Here is an 18,598-nt window from a genome sequence, read left to right on the forward strand (position 1 = left end):
ATAGCCTAAAGAATATTACTGAGCAGTAATTCTCTGTAAGGATCTTTGAGGAGTCTCCCCCCCCCATTGAGTATATTCATGCATGCACGCACACTTATTCCATCTGTGCTACTACAAATATTAATTTAAAATTTGGCAACATGATTATCCTAAAAGATAAGTCATCAGTCACCACATTGGGAGTTAATAGCTCCTACCCTTTAAAATTATGATTAGATTTTGTGAAGAGTATAGAAATTTTACTTTAATTTTCAAATTAAGAGGGAATGACATAATATGTATCTTAAGGAAAATAAAAATTTTAAGATTTAAAAAATTAAAATTTGGGGGCAGCACTTGTGGCTCAAAGGAGTAGGGCGCGGCCCCATATGCCAGAGGTGGCAGGTTCAAAACCAGCGCTGGCCATAAAACTGCAAAAAAAATTAACTAATTAATTAATTAAAATAAATAAATAATTAATTAAAATTTTTTAAATTGTGCCCTCAAAATTCATAGGTTTTTTAAATTATAAAACTGTTCACATATACTGTAGAAAACTTTGAAAACATACACGCAAAAGTTAAGAAAAGCTAAAAATTCATAATCTTCTCACCCAGAAATAAACAGTGCTAACATTTTTGTTTTCCTTCTGGTCTATCTTTTCTGCACGCATCCAGAAAATGACATAAAAAGTGATTTTTAACAAATTTTAGATTATATTCTGCATTAACAGTTTCGAATCTTTCATTTAACCTATCATTGAAGATCTTTCAAACACTTTATTTTAGGTATCTGCCAAAACTATGTATCTCCAGGATGGCCTCCAGTGACTGTTGCCACCTGGTGTTCATGACCTTGTATGACCCTGTCCTAATGAACAGAGTTGACCTACGCAACCAATAAAATACTAGAGAAAGAATAAAAGACACTGCAGCTTCCTCCTTGCTCTTTTTTTTGGCTCCTCATTATGGGAGAAGCAGCTGCCGCCTCATGAGCATCCCTAGGGCGAGGCCCACATAATGAGGAATTGCAGCCTTCTGCCAAGAACCAGCACTGATTTGCCAGGTATTTAAGTTTGTCACCACAGAAGTGGATCCTCCCTTCTCGAGCAAGTTTTAAGGTGACTGCAACCCTGACTGACGTCTTGACTATAACCTCCTAGACAGTCTGAGATAAAATCACCAAACTAATCTGCTCCTGGGTTCCTGACCCCTAGAAATGGAGAGCATACATGAAGATTTGTTGTTTTAAACATCTAAATTTGGGGATGACCTATTGGTTGCACATGATAATTATTTTTGTACCAGAAGTGGGATACACCCACAATAAAAACTTAAAAGTGGAGTGGCTTTAAAAGAGGGAAAAAGAAAGAAAGGCTTTGAGAAGTATAAAATACATTGAAAAAAAATTGTCAGCAGAAGCCTGAGAACCTTTGGAGGTGCTGTTTGTGAGGGATTCAAGAAAAATCTGGAAAATATTTTTGGAAACTAGATAAGAATTTCTTATTAGATAATGAAAGAAAATTTAGAAATTTTCACAACAATGTGAAATAAAGACCACGTATCCAATGAACTGAGTGATCTAACTAAAAGGATTTCCAAGCAGAGTGTTGAAAGAGCTGCTTGGTTTCTTCTAGCTGCTTGTAGCAACAAGGGAGAGGAGAGATAAGCTGAGGGCAGAGCTGTTTCACAAAAAGGAGTCAAGACTTTTTGCTTCTGGCTGGGCTCAGTGGCTCATGCCTGTAATCCTAGCACTATGGGAGGCTGAGGCAGGGAGATGGCTTGAGCTTAGGAGTTCCAGACCAGTCTAAGCAAGAGTGAGACCCTATCTCTACTAAAAATAGAAAAATTAGCTGGATGTAGTGGGCATCTGTAGTCCCAGCTACTCGGGAGGCTGAGAGGCAGGAGAATCGCTTGAACCCAGGATTCTGAGGTTACTGTGAGCTAGGCTGACACCAAAGCACTCTAGCCTGGGCAACAGAGCGAGACTCTATCTTAAAAATAAGACTCTCTACTTCTGAAAATTTCCAGGTGAAAGACAATGCTATAATTATATTTGGCTTTGGCTTCCAGAAAAAAGACCAAATCTGGGACTCTTGCAGGAAAACATGGTCTAAAGACGAAGCTAAGGTATTGACTATAAAAGTTTATTTTCTCAATTAAGAAAAATCTAAGTGAATACTTCAGAGAACTACAAAGCTTCTAAGAAGCTTAAGGTCATTTTTCCTCAGTAGTTTCAATAAAAGCCCAAGTTAGAAAATGGCTTATCTTGAAAAGATTTATTGGCGTGCTTTTGCCTAACTGAACAAACTCCACCTGTAACTCTTTTGCACATAACTTAAAAAGTTTATTTATATATATATGGCAGAAACACTATAATGTTGGACTGAATACACAGAAACTGTACACAACGAAAATATGCACTCAGGCACCTAAACTTTGATAGGCGGGAAGCAGGCTAAGAGTATCTCTTAGCTGCAAAACAGGGGTTACTTTCTTTTTTTTATTGTTGGGGATTCATTGAGGGTACAATAAGCCAGGTTACACTGATTGCAATTGTTAGGAGGGGTTACTTTTAATGGAGCGAGAAGAAGGAATCAGAGAGTGAAGAATCAGTGAACCAAGAGCAAGGGGGGAAGTGCCAAGAGCCATGGAGAATCATTCCGAGGAAAGAGTAGATCGGAGTGCTACTTAAGGAATTCCTGACCTTTGCCTGGCTGGATTTTAGAATTGCCATGGCACAATGCCTCTTGTATCTCTGCTTTTCCAAATAGGTATATCTACAGCAGTCATTCTAGGCATGTCCCATCAGTACCTGTGAGGTGTGGGAGGGGAGATGACTTGTCTCTAACTCACAGGTCTTCAGATTGAGAGGTACAATAATTGAAGAGATATACTTAAAGAAATGTACCTTAAGAGGCTTATCTGCCCCAGAACCTGATTTAGATGATGAGATTCTAGACTTAGAAGTGATGGTGTATTGAGGTGAAAATTTGGGGACCTTGTGAAGAAGGAGTGAGTATGTTTTGCATGTGTGAGGAACACAAAGCCTCAGGTCCCAGAGCACAGACTGTAGTAACCAGCCTCCCTGATGACTCTCAATGATTCTTCCTGCTGGTAGTCACACTCCTATTGGGCCCGCTACCTCAATGAACAGGGCTGATCCATGCAACCAATAGTATGCTATAAAAATAACAGAGTGTGACTTGGTAAAAGACACTGCAGCATCCACTTTGCTTTCTCTTGGATCCCTCACCCTGGGGGAAAAGCCAGACGCCATGTCATAATGACACTCAGTCAGTGCCATGGAAAGGTTGGTGGAGCAAGGAATGAAGACCCATGACCAGCAGTAATTTACGCCTGGTGTGTGAGCCACTCTGGAAGCAGGTCCTTCAGCCCTAGTCAAGCCTTCAGACCACAGCCCTGGCCAAACACTGACTAAGACCTCCCAGCAGATTCTGAGGAAGAGCCATCCAGAAATTGTAGGAGATAATAAATGTTCATTGTTTTAGGCCACTAATTTTGGGGGTAATTTGTTACATCGTAATAGATAAATAATAGATAAATAAGCCTTATTTCATCTTATTTCAATTCTGGGGGTAATTTGTTACATCGTAATAGATAATAATAGATAAATAATAGATAAATAAGCCTTATTTCATCATATGAGTATACCACAAGCTATTTAACCATTCTTAGATTGCTTCTCATTTTTCGTAATTGCAAATAATACTCATGTGAAGAACCTGGTAATAAATATAAATGATCAATTGTCTGAAAGTATGTGTCTAAAGTCTCAGAAGTGAAGTCACTAGATATGAACAACACACATTTCAACCTACATTATACAAGAGTGTACTTTTTTTTTTTTTTTTTGTAGCCCACTTTATGGCCCTCTGTAGAGTGCCGTGGCCTCACACAGCTCACAGCAACCTCCAACTCCTGGGCTTAAGTGATTCTCTTGCCTCAGCCTCCTGAGTAGCTGGGACTACAGGCGCCCACCACAACACCCGGCGATCTTTTGGTTGCAGTTTGGCCGGGGCCAGGTTTGAACCCGCCACCCTCGGTATATGGGGCCGGTGCCTTACTGACTGAGCCACAGGCACCGCCCAAGAGTGTACATTTTACACAGTCTCTGCCATGCTTTTAGAAATCACGGGACACCGATATCCACTATCACTATTCTTACATAACATTGTGCTGGACTTGGTGCACTTAAAAAAAAAAAAAGGAAATGAAGTTAATAGTATAAAAGAAAAAGTTTAAACTTCCATCATATTCATTTGATCTGACAGATATGTGGAAAACACAAGAGAAATTACTGAAAAACTTTAACTGGTAAGAGAATTCAGTAAGGTGACAGGAGACCAAAGAACTACGTCTCTACCAGAGGTACATTTAAGGGGCTTTGAATAGAGATCCGACCAAGTGTATTAATAGGCATTGGCAGTAGAAAAACAGAGCTGTTTCTTGATTGTGTCCTATTTAATTCAGCTCATTCAACAAGCAAGTTACACAAATACATACACTAATTTTAGCTGTATAACACTTGAATACTACACGTATAATCCTCGGATGTGTGCACATGCACTTACAATCCCTCATCATCGTGGGGGAGTTGTTGTTGCTAATTTTGAAAGCACAATTAGCAGGAGGAAAAGAATGAAACATCTGGTGATTGGAGCAGTTTGTCAGCCTGAACCACCTTATTCCTTACCCAGCCCCGTAGTTTCTCCGGGACAAATGAGCCAGGTCCTTGTCATTCCGCACCTTGTTTCTGAGGCCTCGGCTGAGTCACTCTCCCACTCTCAGCAAGCTCCTACTTGTGAAGGTTTCTGCTAAATTATCCTGTTCCTAACCCTAAAAGTATGTTCAAGCCCAAAGGCCTAACTAGGTTTCTTTTTGAAGCTTAAATTTACAAGACTGCGTATTGTTAGTTCTCAGCTAGTCGTGGTGATAGATCCCTAGAACAGGTGGCTCTAGTTGCTGAACCACGAACTAGATTCTGCCTGTGAAATTTACCTACTTTATCAGATCCATTAGCAAGCAACAGGTTAATCAGAATAGGCTGTCTTTGCTCACTTTAGTGCACATTCCCTGAAGAAACACATCAACAAGGAAAAGGACTAACAGTGGGGAAGGGACTAAAAAGGGGGTACGGTCCAACAAGTGAACACCAGCTGTCTGGAGCAACAGAGACTGTAATCCCACTTGGCACTTTAGGGTACATCTCTAGGCTCAAGAACTCTTACAGTGGTAATTTTATAAACTTTTGGCCTCCCTGCCATATCTGACAAAAATCCCTAAGGCTCAAGTGTGTTAAAAGTTAAGACATAGGAAGATATCGGGATGTTCATTCCTGCCGCCTTCGCAGACACTGGAGAGCTGAGTGTGGCGGCCACTAAAGGGAGACTTGGGTCTGTGTGGGGCATGTAAGACTCTCCCATTTTTAGCCTGGAGACCTGTGTGCTACAGTATGTGCTGTGTTTACTCACAGTAAACTTCACCCTAGGCTTGTCAAAACCAGAACAACTTAGTTTCAAATGGTGAGAAAGAGAGAAAACATGAGGAAGGTATTCTAGGCATCCATCCGTCTATGAAACTATTAAAATAGCACATTCTGGAATCTCCAGAGTGTGAATTTTCCATCCTGCTTATAACACTTTACAGTCTTTCCATTTATATCACAAGATATTAAGGAATTCACAAAACAGATTTACAATTAATTTTATTTCAAGCGAATATATAGCATATCACGTTTGGTGAGTCAGAGAGAGGAAATCTGAAAGAAAACTGAAATAGTATGTTGTGAATGTAAAAAGAAGTTGAAAATCATGGCTCTATAGATAACTCCAGCATAATATATGGATACAGAGCAGAAGAGTGTCCTTTTGGAAAGTCAGCAGCATTTATAGGGCTCTGAGAGTTTAACCTTGATCTGTATGGAATTTCAGAAGCACATGTCTCAGTTCATGATTCAGTTTGATTCAACAGCTATTATGTGCCTTTACTAGCAAAAAGAAACAATGCACCAATTCAGTTCAGCAAATGTCATTGAGAGCTGAACATTAGGCTCTATGCAAAGCCCTTATAAACTCCCCAATAATGCCAAGCAGCAAATGACTTTTTAAAGCCATGTTACATATTGACTTTGTAATGCACAGTATGCATCTAGGCACAGCAGATTTACTTCCCTAATTATGTGTTGCTTATGCTAATATTAACATTAGTCTGTATTCCCTAATCGCCATCAGAGAAAGAAGTAGCTTTAAGACACATGCTTGGCAATGAGATAAAAAAGGACTGAAAATACTCAAATGTGAAAAATTTTATAATAAAAAAAGAACAAAAACTTTCAAAGATAAAACCTAGCTTCTCTTCATATTCTCTATTCCTTCCTCTCTATACCTTTTCTCTTTCTTTTTTTGTGTGAAATTATATAATGACTCCTTAGGATTATGGAAAATATTTGTTGCAATCTTTATAAAATCATGGATCATGGTAGGGGCCCCTACTAAGGGCTGATACTGCAAAATATGTTACCAAAAAATCTTCCCTAGAGCCCTGTGGAGAAGAGATATCATTATAAGTGTGGAGATGATGACATTGAAGCTGAAAACTATTTATATAACCAATAAAAGGTTAAATGAGATTTGAATATTGGTCCACAAATATTAAGACCTATACATTTCCACTATCCAATATACTCCAAAACTTAGCGCAATTTACCAATAGCCAACAGAGACATGGGCAAAGGAGAGGAACTGACAGTTTGCAGAAAACAAAATACAAATGGCTTTTTAAAATATTTTTTAGATGTCCAATTGTTAGAGCAGCCTAGTGGCTCAAAGTAGTAACCAAAATAACTTAAAAGAGCAAGGAAGTTTTTAGCAAGAAAACAAAATTTTATTAATGACTTGCAAAACAAGCCAGCCCCATCCTAATGACTGCAGGCTCCATGGAAAGCACAGTTTTGGGTTTTATACACAGCTTTGAGGAGTATCAGCTGCTTCTTGGAAGTCTCCTAGGGTCTTAATTAACTCTGTTCTCAAAACAACCCACCTGCAAGATCTTGGTAACAACCCACATGCAAGGTCTTAATCAGCCTCATTTCCATAATAGCCTCTTTGGAAAGAGTTATGGAGAATCCTCCAAGAACTCAAATTAGACCTCCCATTTGATCCTGCAATCCCAGTACTAGGCATCTACTCAGAAGAAAAAAAAAATCATTTTATCATAAAGACATTTGCACTAGATTGCTTATTATCATAGCTCAATTTACAATTGCCAAGATGTGGAAACAACTTAAATGCCCATCAACTCAGGAATGGATTAATAAGCTGTGGTATATGTATACCATGGACTACTATTCAGCCATAAAAAAGATGGTGATTTTACATCTTTTGTATTATTCCGGATAGAGTTGAAACACATTCTTCTTAGTAAAGTATCACAAAAATGGAAACACAATTATCCAATGTATTCAATATCAATATGATGTCAGTAAACAATCTAATTCATGCCAACGTAGGAGTGAAATACAATGCAATTCAAGTTGGGGGAGAGGAAATGAGGGAGGAGAGAAAGGAGGGGCTTGGGGTGCTCCCACCTAATGGGCACAATGTAGGCGTGATAGCGCACCTGTTGGGATACAACTTCAAGATGGACTCTATCTAACAATTTCAAATAATGTGACCTGGTTGTTTGTACCCTTACATTAAACTGAAATTGTAAAAAAGGATGGAAAAACAAAATAATAAAAAAAATAAATAAAAGGAGAAATACTCCCATAAAACCCCAGCTGCCAGACCCTCTGCCTCTTCATCAGTTTGTGTACAGAGCAGGCTTTCTGTTACCATAGAGAGTGCTCAGCTCTTTTCTCACCACACTATGATTAAAAACATATAGTACCAACCCTTCATCTTGCACTAGTCTAAAGCATGTCCTCACAAGTCACTGAGTCCAGAGGAAAAGCCTGCCACACCCAAAGGTATCACAGAAACTTCCCATACTGTATACTTGATATGTCAGTACCAAGGTTAGAACAGAAAAACCATTCACCCTTGGGCCTTTTTCCCTGTCACTGGTTAGGAGGCTCAGACTGAAGTTACAGTGCTTGTCAGAAATGCTTACAAAACTGACCTTTCATTGTCCCCTGTTGTACCAGCTGATACCTGGTCAGCCAGAGCTCTCCAGCCTCTCTTTCTTAGCCATGAGGAAGCACATGAGACCTCACTACGGAGCTCCTGAGAGAAGGGCTACTGAGTCAGCCTTCAAAAATGAAGGAGATTTAAAACACATTTTCCTGCTCAATTGCCATTTTGGCTCTGTGGGGGTTTTCAGCATGCTGTGGAGCTTTGTGTTAGAATTCAGATGTCTTGATAATGAAAATCTGTGTTGATCCTAGTGAATGGGATTGACTGGAATGCTACTCCCAGGGCAGAATGTGGTGTGTGAGGCACAGGATAAAGACAGTGCACATTATTCTATTTCTCCTTTGGGTTTGCGTGGATGTGGATTTTGTTTGTTGCCTCCACATAATTCTATCCAGTGGAACCTAGTGTTGCATATGTATAGGTTGTTCTAGGCATTACAGATGTAGGCAAGTACAAAACCAAGTCCCTGCCCTCAAAGAGCTTGATATCCTGTTAATATTCTGCCAGAGTCTATAGAAAAATATGTAAGTAATTCCATATAATGTAGCAGGCAAGTGACGTATGATGTGAAAAAAATTAAACCAAATAAGGAAGAAGAAACTGATAAGGGGTATATTTCAGTTGGGGTGGCCAGGGAAGGTGATTCTCAGGAGGTGCCACTTCTGTGGAAATCTGAGTGACGTCAGTGGTTATCCAGGGGATCCAGTGTACAGAGAATAGCAAGTTCAAAGCCCTGAGATGGGTGTGAGTTTGACAGAATTAGCAGAGGCTATATAGGAAGGATTATAACCAGTACTCTATTTTCAAGGGCCCCATTTTGAAATTTTCCTGCTCATTTCTTGCTATGCTCTTAATGAGGAAATTCTGACCTTTATCCTCCTTCTTTCCACCAAGCAGCTCCCTTGCACAAGTTTCCCCCATGTAATTATGTGCTTATTTAGATGTTTCAGAGACTAAGTCTCCAAATAACCCAGACCCCCTCCAGGAGAATACCTCCAAGCCACAGTTAACTACAGATAAACAGCCTTTGAAATAGCACCAGCGCATTTGCCAGGTGGAGCACTAACTCAAGCTAGTCATCCAGACAGGTCACCCTGACCAGCACCTTCCTGCCACGCCTGCATGCCCTTCATCCCACATTCTTTTAACCCCCTACCCTCATCTTAAGACTTGGAAATGGTTTCTCTGAGGCATGACCATTTCCCCGCTGATGGCTCTGGAATGAAGTCACGCCCCTTTCACTATGCTTTGTCCTTGTTATTGGCTTTTTGCAAGTGGTGAGCAGCAGAACCTGTCCTTGATTACAGGGTGAAGGAAGAAAAGGGGAGAATGGAGGGAAATGCATTCAGCAAAAGTAGCTGAGATCTCTCATGAGCCTTGTAGGGTTATAAGGACTTTGGACACTGGGAAGCCATTGAAAGGTTTGAGCAGATGAGTGACATGATCTGATTTACATTTTTAAATGATATCTTTGGACTCTATAATTATCTGAAAGTAAAAAATTTTTAGAAACATCTCTCTGGCTGCTGGGTATAGAGAAGACTACAGGGAGATGAGGCAGGCAGACTCTCAGACAGTCCCAGTGATCCCCAAGTTCTGGGCTTCCCACCCTTTAGAATGAGTACAAGCTGGACTTACTGACTCATTTATAATGAGCAGACTATGGCAGAAGGAAAGGGATGTCACCTCTGAGATTAGGCTACAGGAAGGCTGTGGCTCCCATCTTGAGCATTCTCTCCACATTCTGCCCTCCTCTTATGACAGCTGCTGTACGGAGAGGTCCACACAGTGTGGCAAGCTACTGGCACGCCGTCCAAAGCCCACAAGAGCTGAAACCTGCAGTGGCACAGGAGTGATCTTGAAAGTAGTTTCTTCTGCCCCAAATTCTGAGATAACTGCTGCCCAATAGGCAGCAACTTCATAAGAGACAGAAGACACCTGGCTAAGTGGCTCCAAGTTTCCTGATGCACAGGAATTGTGTAGCACTACATGTCTGTCATTTTTAAGCCATTGTTGTTTGGGGATAATTTGTTACATGGCTATAGCTAACTAATACAAGGGAATAAGGAGGTGTCACTTCTTGGAGAATCACTGGACTGTCTGAGAGTCTCAAGAGCAAAAGCAGAAACACCAGTTAAAGGTCAACGCAGTAGTTAAGAGACAGTGACGTGGAACAGGGCAGTTTAATAGTGGAAGTGCTGGGGAGGAAGAACAAAGGGGACAGGGACAGCAACATGCTCTCTGTGAACTGGAACCACAGCCCTGAGTTTTACTCAGGGGAGAATAACACTGGAAGAGCCTGTTCACGGTGTCAGATGGCAAGGACAGTTTTAGAAGGATTTTTACATTGGTTCCTCTAGAAAGGTGAGGGGACAAGAAGTCTGAGGAAAAGGCCTGGCCTGAGGCTAGCCTGGGACAGTGTGGCAGGGATTAAGAAGCCGATTGAGGGAGGCCAGGAAAGTGGAAGTGACTTTGGTCAAGACTAGGGGCTTTTAAGTGACCTCGTTTACTTACATTTTTCAAGCTTCAGTTTTTTTGACTGCAAAATAAGGATGATAATGGTACTGGGACAGTTGGAAGGATTGGCTAAGATAACGTGTGTATTACCCTTAGCACAGTGCTTGGAATGTAGTATGTTGTCAGCAGATGAGCCCTGAGCAGCCACAATGTGAACTGTTGCCTGCCACTGCTATTCCAAATCCCTGGAAACACACAGGGCTGTTGAAGGAGGCGGTAATGCCCTTCATCTCCAAGCAAAGCTGCACCGCTGTGTGGGAGATGACTAAGCCCAGTGCACACCACACAGCCCCGCGCAGCTATTCTTCTAGGAAGAACTGTGATCAAAAGCCCGCTTCACTCAGCCAGTGAGCACAGCTGCTGGTTCTCTCGCCCACCCTCCATAAGGGAGCCTTTAACCTGCCTTAAAGACAGCCCTGCTGCTGAGCTGGAAGTGCTCAGAGTGGGGACAGGGCTGATTCACTGGAGAAACAACACCATGCAGAGTGCCCCTCCTTCCGACCGCTCCATGCTCACTGTGTCACTGCATCCTCTTCCCTGGCAGCTATGGTCTGCTTTGTGACCTGGTGATAGTCAAAGAGACACCCAGGGAATGAACAGGTCGAGGTGTTGGTGGGTCACTGGAAGACCACAGCCCCACCCAGCCACCCACAAAGTGCAAGCTGAGCCCCAGGCTGGCTGTCATGCCATAGCTGTGAGACACACTCTGGCGTGGGTGGTACACATCCACCTGGGCCTTTGTGGTCCTGTCACTAAGAGCTAGTGCACAGCCTCAGAAAGCAAGACTGGCTCAGCAACAGATAGAGCCAGGGACAGAATCATCGCAAAGTAAAGCTGCCGCCAAAACTCTGCAGGAAAGAGTGGTCACCTTCTTAGATGATAATAACAGCAGCCAAGAGCACCATGAATACAAGGAACAAGGTTATCAACAGGCCAAACAAATATATGCCAGTGTATATAAAGGAGCATCATCTATTATCATTAAAAACGAAATAGTAATGTTCATAGCAGGAAAGAACTAGAAAGAACAAGTGTTTGTTTTATGTATGTATGTATGTATGTAATCTTCAAGCCCACTGTTCATTACAGATAGCCACCTGGATCCTAGAGGATGTCATCAGTCGGCTTCCTATTCTAAAATGAGAAACTTCAGAAATGCAAATGTACGTATAAATCTATTTTATGTACATTTATGTATCTATTTATATGTGAGCAGGTTTCACTTAGGCCTATAATTAAGCCATAACCTCCTGCTAATACGCACGAACAATTATATTTGGAAACAGAAGTATCAAAAGTTACACAATTTGCAAATTTTCTTAATATTCCTTCCCACTGTGGATCTTTGCCAGCATTCTGTCATTTCTAATCTGTGGTGTCAATTTGACAGTTAAACCAAACAGGAGCTAATGTTTGTGGCAGGAGAAAATAATCAGCACATCCATTCATTAGCATCCTGTTCACACATTCACTGTCAATTATAAATATTTGCTTGTGCTAAACTCTACCACCATCATTGAAGCCATTACTGCCTGTAACTTAGCGATATATTTGAAGAGTCAAGCTTCTGGCATTTTGCAGCTGGGGCTCAAGAATAATCAAAATGTTCATAAACTAACACTTGGGTCCCAGCAGAGTGTCTTACTCAAGATAACAAATGATTATCCTAAACAATGGACTACAAGTCAAACTCTGATTCATGAGTTTCATAATGATGTTTCTCAGTTATAGCCATTAGCTTTTGTTCAAAGACCTTTTTGATTGTTATTGGGGAAATTTTTAGGGGACATTCAAGTACATAGATGAACTTGTACATTGGCAGATGCTATGGCATTCTTGGGGGAGCTCCAGATCCTACTAAATGCAATGGAAGTTGTTAGTGCCCTATCCCGATTCCCTTTGGGGCAGCTGTTCCTATCCTCAGCTGCTATGAGGGGCGACTGCTAACTAGTCACAGCTGCCTCCTTCTCCAGAGACCTGTTCTCGGCCAAATGGCATCAGTCTTGATCCCCCAGAGGCTATGCCCTCCCACAGTCATCCCCAAACCTCAGCCCATGACTTGCTGGCATGGGGTGTGATGGGTTGGTTACCTTCTCTCAAGGGAGGGACCAGCCCTGTAGTGTAGTTCATGCTCCACAACTTCCCCCATAGGACGAGGCTGAAACTAGTCTCCTGGGAAGACTACATTGTTGCTTTGTCTTTTTTCCCCTGGCCTAATCTTGTTCTCTTACTCACCTTCTGCTGAGAAGATCCAGGGGAAAGAATCACTTGTAAGAGAATCCCCATCTCAGGGTCTGCTACAGGGACTTAAGCCAGAAGAACTTCTCTTTGTCCTCCTGCCCAGGCCCACGCTGAACCCTAAGATCCACCAATTGAACTGGTTGCTATTTCCCAGTACTTCAGGCAAATGGGTCTTTTGCCTTGTGGTAGTCTAGACATTTTCTCTACAGACTATGAGATTCACAGTCCAAGGATAATGTTTCATTGATCCCCAGCACCTGGCACAGTTTTGACTATCTCAACCTTGAATGACAAAATCCTTCTCAACCTTTCTTGAAAATAAATTAGAAAAAGGACAGGGTGGCGCCTGTGGCTCAGTCGGTAAGGCGCCAGCCCCATATACCGAGGGTGGTGGGTTCAAACCCGGCCCTGGCTGAACTGCAACCAAAAAAAAAAAAATCTAAATTAGAAAAAGGACAAAAAGCCCAAAAGAAAAAGAGACATAGAATATGAGCAAAGATAACTTACTAAAATGGAAATGGACACACACAAAAACATAAGGCATACTTCTATGCTTATTCTCACTCATAACAAGTGAAATGTAAACTAAAACCACCCTGAGATAATATTCTTCAATCCTCAGACTGAGAAAAATTATCCCCATCGACAGCCCAGTGATACTGGACTCTTGTTCTCCATGTTACAAATGAATTATTAGTCCAAGAAATGTCCTTGTGGGAATGGGAATTCACCATTGGAAAATGAATCTGATAAAGTTTTATAAAAACCTTCTGGCTCAGTGCCTGCATCTCAGTGGTTAGGGTGCCGGCCACATACACTGAGGCAGGTGGCTACGAAACCAACCCAGGCCTGCTAAAACGACAATGACAACTATAACAATAACAACAAAAAATAGCTGGGCTTTGTGGTGGGTGCCTGTAGTCTCAGCTACTTGAGAGGCTGAGGCGAGAGAATCATTTAAGCCCAAGAGTTAGAGGTTGCTGTGAGGTGTGACACCACGGCGACATAGTGAAACTCTGTCTCCAAAAAAAAAAAAAAAAAGAAAAAGAAAAAGACCTTCAGAGCTGTGGGTGAAAGGAGGGAAACCTCAGTCATTATCCTGAATATCTCCCTCCTCAGGAATGTTATGGAGTATATTATGTTCCTTCTCTAGATCATAAAAAAAGTGCTGCCTTCTTGATTTCCTCTATGTGTTCCACCCACGCAAGAGTCCTGATTGTCGCTTTTACCTATTTCTCACTTTACTCAAGATCTAAAACCACAAAACATCTTGCTCACATAAAGATCTTGGCTTCAGTTTGTCATGTTTTTCCTACCCATCTTTCCGCAAGATGAGATTGAGTAGAGTACACATCTTTATCCTTATGTATCTGCTACTTAAGTGTATTCCTATGTCTGCTTCCTCCACAGATCTCTGTGGTTTACAGCATTATCGTTCCCATAATTTTGCTTCCTCTCTCTGTAGAAAGAGTATAGTTCTTCACCTCCATGGTGTCAAGTTCGGTTCTGTAATTTGCTCAGGTCAGTGAAATGTGAGCAGACTTTGAGGCCATCTCCCATCAGTATGCTCTTGCCTGCTCTACAAGACCATCCCCAAGGCTAGTATATCCCAGAAAAGGTTTATTCTTTCAGCTGGTCTCCTCGGATAAAGAAAACATGGAGCAGAGACACAGAGGACATGCGTGTGAGTGAGAAATAAACCTTTGTGATCTTTAGCTCCTAAGATTTGGGGGTCAGTTGTTTCTGCAGTATAATGTAGCCCAGCCATCCACTATAACCTATAAGCTCCAGTAGATCATATTCTCCTTTGTATCCCAAACAGTACGTCACATAATCCTTGTGCACATTCAATAAAATTTGGCTGAATGGAATGTTTTTCTTCCTCTTTTGTGTCTCTTCCTTTCAGTCCAAAAGTCATTATGAAGGGCAAAGGAAAGGGTTGAAGAGATCTGTGGTGGCCCAGAGTAGGAGCCAGAGCATAAGAAGGGTGGGGAGATGGTTGAATAAATAAACATACCATGGATAATACGAATCAGATTTCTCACTAATAAGTCCTATTTGGGTGAATTGAAATTGGAGATGTTAATGTGGTGGTAGCTTACCAAAAAAACAGACATTGCTTTATGTGGCCCACCCTCTATTAGCAATGAATTGAAGCAAGATTGATGATAGTCAACATTTCCCATACCACTACTCACTATGGTCTGAATGTCTATGTCCCCCCCAAATTCATATGTTGAAATTCTGACCCCCACGGTAGTGGTAATGGCAGTTGGGTCATGGTTATGAGGTGACTTAGGTCATGAGGCAGAGCCCTCATGAAGGGTTAGGTCTAAAGGTATTCCTCATTCCTTCCACAATGTGAGGACTCAAGGAGAAGAGGCCACTTATGAGGAAAGGGGTTTTCACCAGATAACAAACCTACTAATGCCTTGATCTTGGACTTCCAAGCCTCCAGAACTGAGAAATAAATCTCTTTTGTTTCTAAGCTATGCAGTTTTTTATGGTACTTTGTTATAGTAATCTGAACAGACTAAGACACCAAGATTGAAAGTCTAAGGAAAATCATGGATCTAATACACTTTTGAAGTGGCTTCATCTTCAAAAAGTATATTAACAACATAATAGTTAATATTCCTGAAGAGGTAGATATCCATGTTAATAACTTTTAATTAATTAACAATGAGGATTATATTCTTTCATCCGCATCTCAAAGGGGTTTTCTACAACTTTATAAAATTGATTTCCCAATTGTCAGATGCAACAGGGGCATCTCTTGATCTAACATTATAGCTGCAGCAGGAGGAGGAAGAACCCACTGTCCTTGGGCTGGACACGTGGGTAGAATAAGAGCTCATCTATTTGGATTTAAGCTCGTTCACTCCGGTGTCATGTCATTTAGTGATATGTATATTTTGCCTCATTTTTAAAAACCTGTTTTGTTTTTTTTTCAAAAGGAAAAACAGCCTAGAGCATCATCAAACTTTGGGGCTCACTTTACCACAATGACCTATGCATATTATAACAACTTCATTAGCATAATGATACATGGGAAAGTTGCTTCCTAGGCATTCATGGAGCAAGAAATCCAGGCCCATCTTCTCTTAAAGACCTGAATTAGGAAATGCTACTCTTGGGACCAGATTTTGAGGGCTAGAGAAAGGACCTAAGGGTGGGAGGATCTTTTCACCTAAAAGTTTTCCTCTGAATTTATTTAGGTTAATCTAAGCCATTCAATATAGAAGAGAAAAATGAGAGCTCAGGGGTGGCTGAAATGTCAATCACAAAAAAAAGCTCATTCTGTTTCAGAATATGATGTGATTTCTTTGGGCAGGGACAGAAATAACACTCATTCTTGGATCCAGCTTCTTGAAGAGGCTGAGAAATATCTTTGCCCTCATGGCCTCCTAGTTCTGTTGAAAGGCTGTGTATCTCAAGTAGGGCCTCAGGGGGACAGAGAACTAGATCGTCAATAACCAGGAAAGTCAGGCATTAAACTGTTTTCTACTGGAAGCTATCCTGGGTACCACAGTTCCCAAGATGACAAAGCACCACCTGTGCTCCCTACTCTAGTGGGACAGGCAAATAAACCAGTCACTGTGATACTTGGAGTGGGAGAACTGCATGCCAAGAGTTGACAAAACACAAAGGAGGGGATGACTAACACCGTCTGGGGACCTGGGGGGTTCACAGAGCCGGTTACTTTCGAAGTGTAAGAGTCGAATAGGAAGAGATGGTTAAGAGTCTAATAGGAAGAGAACAGGAGATGGAGGGTTCCAGAAAGCTGGAGCTTATTTTTTTGATTACTTATTGACTATTAAAGTAATAAACATTTGCTTTAAAAATATGGAAATACTAAACAAAAAGAAGCAAATCAATGAATCCCCCCCAAATCCCCAGTGACTCATAACTCTAATAGTTAGGGACAATATTATGTCAATAATTATCATTTTGCCATAATTCCTTGTTTTATTTTTCTATTTTTTTTTTTTTTGAGATAGGGTCTTACTCTGTTGCCCTGGTTAGAGTGCCATGGTGACATAGCTCACAGCAACCTCAAACTCTTGAACTCAACTCTTGCCTCAGCCTCCCAAGGAGCTGAAACTAAGGGCGCCTGCCACAAAGCCCAGCTGATTTTTCTACTTTTAGCAGAGATGGGGTCTTGCTTTTTCTTAGGCTAGTCTCGAACTTCTGAGCTCAAGCAATCCATCATGTCAGCCTCCCAGAGTGCTAGGATTACAGGCATGAACCATCACACCTGGCCTATTTTTCTATGCATTTTAATATAGAATTGTACCTATACTATATTTACAACTTGGCCTATTGCTTATTCCAAAAACATATTCTAGCATTTGGTAAATCAGTATTTGATAGCATCTTACTATCTCATCAAACATATTTTTCATAATATATGTAAAGCATTAATCTATTGTGGATGTTTTTGCTCTAAGTCCTCAATTACATAAAGAATGCTTATGTGTGTGATTTTTTTGCCTTATTTCAGAAGTCAAAATTCTGGGTTAAAGTATAGGGACACTTTTAATGTTCTCACTAACTGCTTGTATAGCTTTCTACAAAGGTTGCACCAATTTAAATTATCCCTAGCAGTATATGACAGTGCCTTTCTTACTAAATCTTTACCAAGAGCGCAGATAATTTTTTAATGGGTTTTCATTAAAGTGCGCTAATGTGTACAGCTCACTGGAATAGTACTATTTTTAAAATATTCAATAATTTAATAGGTAAAATTTTGCATTTCTTTCATTATTAGTAAAGCTAAGTGTTTTCTCCTGTTTATTAAATCTTGAGCTTGCTCTTTTGTGAATTGTCAGTGCATGGTATTTCTCTACTAAGGTCTAAATGGTTTTTTAAAATCTGTACACTTTATTTATATTTGTCATATTTGAAGTAAACATCTTCCCCAAATTGTTTCTTTCCATTTTCTTTGTGATATATTTTGACAATCAAATTTGTTTTTTTTGTGGTTTTTGGCCAGGGCTAGGCTTGAACCCGCCACCTCTGGCATATGGGACAGGCGCCCTACCCTGTTGAGCCACAGGCACCGCCCGACAATCAAATTTTTTATTGTTTTTGTGGTCAATGTTTTCAATCCTTTCTCTTTTTTTTGTAGAGGCAGAGTCTCACTTTATTGCCCTCAGTAGAGTGCCGTGGTGTCACACGGCTCACAGCAACCTCCAGCTCTTGGGCTTACATGATTCTCCTGCCTCAGCCTCCCAAGCAGCTGGGACTACAGGCACCCGCCACAACGCCCAGCTATTTTTTTGTTGCAGTTTGGCCAGAGCTGAGTTTGAACCCACCACCCTCAGCATATGGGACCTGCGCCCTCCTCAAATTTTTTATTGTTTTTGTGGTCAATGTTTTCAATCCTTTCCTCTTTGACTTTTTAAAGTAGAATTCAAAATATTTTCAGATTTCTTGAGACTTTATTTTTTGACTCATAGGTTATTTAGAAGTATGTTGTTTAATTTCCAAATATTTGGAAATTTTCTCGCTTTCTGTTATAGATTTCTAGTTTAACTCCATTGTGGTTGGAAAACATTATTTGTCTTATTTTTATGCCACTGAATTTGTGAAGGTGTGTTTTATAGCCTAGAATTGGTCTATCTTGCTGAATATTTTATGTAAGTTTAAGAGGATGTGTATCCTGCTGTCATTGGATAGTGTTTTCTATAGCGTCAATTAGAT

The sequence above is a fragment of the Nycticebus coucang genome, chromosome 1 (genome assembly GCF_027406575.1).
Source record: "Nycticebus coucang isolate mNycCou1 chromosome 1, mNycCou1.pri, whole genome shotgun sequence".
Lineage (NCBI taxonomy): Eukaryota > Metazoa > Chordata > Mammalia > Primates > Lorisidae > Nycticebus > Nycticebus coucang.